At 42.1% G+C, this 1,498-nt stretch overlaps 1 non-coding gene across 1 annotated transcript; it reads right to left on the reverse strand.

Moving 5' to 3' along the window:
* Window positions 1-1,021: 1,021 nt before the first annotated feature.
* On the reverse strand, window positions 1,022-1,096 carry Trnas-cga (transfer RNA serine (anticodon CGA)). The gene has a single exon. It is a non-coding gene; the product is annotated as a tRNA-Ser (tRNA).
* Between the last annotated feature and the right edge of the window lie 402 nt (window positions 1,097-1,498).

Below are 1,498 nucleotides of genomic sequence, written 5' to 3' on the forward strand. Positions count from 1 at the left end.
GTTACTGTGGAAAACGCAGAGATTCACTGTCTTTTGTACTCCGCCTCAAACTGTAGGTCGTCCAATAATTTCCGAATAAGCCTAAGAGCAACATGTATAATAAAGTACTGTGGTGTTATAACCAATCTTTTTGTTTATAAGATAAACGGTAATGCAGTTCCCATAAATGTTAACGATACAATTAAAACAATTGTATATGTCCCCCCCCCCCATTTCCCTCCCCAGAACTAATGAGCTACAACCTCAAGTTAACAGCTGTTTAAAGAGAAAGTATTGAGAGTATAGAAAACCGTGATTAAGCGTTTTTAGGTTTCCGTGCTTAAATCGGTAAGAACGGAACCCTTAAAGGATCGCTTTGCTATCTGTCCATCTCTCCAACTGCTAAAATCTCTTTTTGTCAGGAACGTCTAAATGTATAAAGTTGACATTTGTGCTACATACTTAGGTCTATAGTCCTTGGCTGTTTAAAAATTGAGACATATAACTCAATGGAATGAAAAGATACCCCCATTTTACGTTACACACTTTAACACTCGCAAACTCACTCACCAAAACCTATAGGGTACTTCCCACTGGTCTAGAATAAAAAAAAATTGGCAAAAAGGAAGGTTTGACAGTACAACCAAAGGGAAAAAAATCAAAAATATTCTTCCAGAATGAGATTTTCACTCTGCAGCGGAGTGTGCGCTGATATGAAACTTCCTGGCAGATTAAAACTGTGTGCCCGACCGAGACTCGAACTCGGGACCTTTGCCTTTCGCGGGCAAGTGCTCTACCAACTGAGCTACCAAAGCACGACTCACGCCTGGTACTCACAGCTTTACTTCTGCCAGTACCTCGTCTCCTACCTTCCAAACTTTACAGAAGCTCTCCTGCGAACCATGCAGAACTAGCACTCCTGAAAGAAAGGATATTGCGGAGACATGGCTTAGCCACAGCCTGGGGGACGTTTCCAGAATGAGATTTTCACTCTGCAGCGGAGTGTGTGCTGATATGAAACTTCCTGGCAGATTAAAACCGTGTGCCCGACCGAGACTCGAACTCGGGACCTTTGCCTTTCGCGGGCAAGTGCTCTACCAACTGAGCTACCGAAGCACGACTCACGCCTGGTACTCACAGCTTTACTTCTGCCAGTACCTCGTCTCCTACCTTCAAACTTTACAGAAGCTCTCCTGCGAACCGGCGGTGAAGTAATCGCTTCTGGTTATATGATCATGCCTGAGTTTCGAAATGAGCAATAAAGTCATTTCTAGCCCTAAATTTGACTTTATACATTGCGACTGAATCAACGTGAATGCCGAATTACTAATTACAATGGTTACCTGCCTTTTGCAAGCCTTTGTCACATTTATATTACTGAAATTAAAAAGTTGTCGAAAATTTTGAAATCCCTGGGACAGATATATTGCCACTATCAATGCCGATAACTGGAAAAAATGGTTGAGATTCAGGGCTCCCAAGATGGAAGAACTGCCTATGTACATAATTAAATTTGTAC

The sequence above is a fragment of the Schistocerca gregaria genome, chromosome 4, assembly GCF_023897955.1.
Source record: "Schistocerca gregaria isolate iqSchGreg1 chromosome 4, iqSchGreg1.2, whole genome shotgun sequence".
NCBI lineage: Eukaryota > Metazoa > Arthropoda > Insecta > Orthoptera > Acrididae > Schistocerca > Schistocerca gregaria.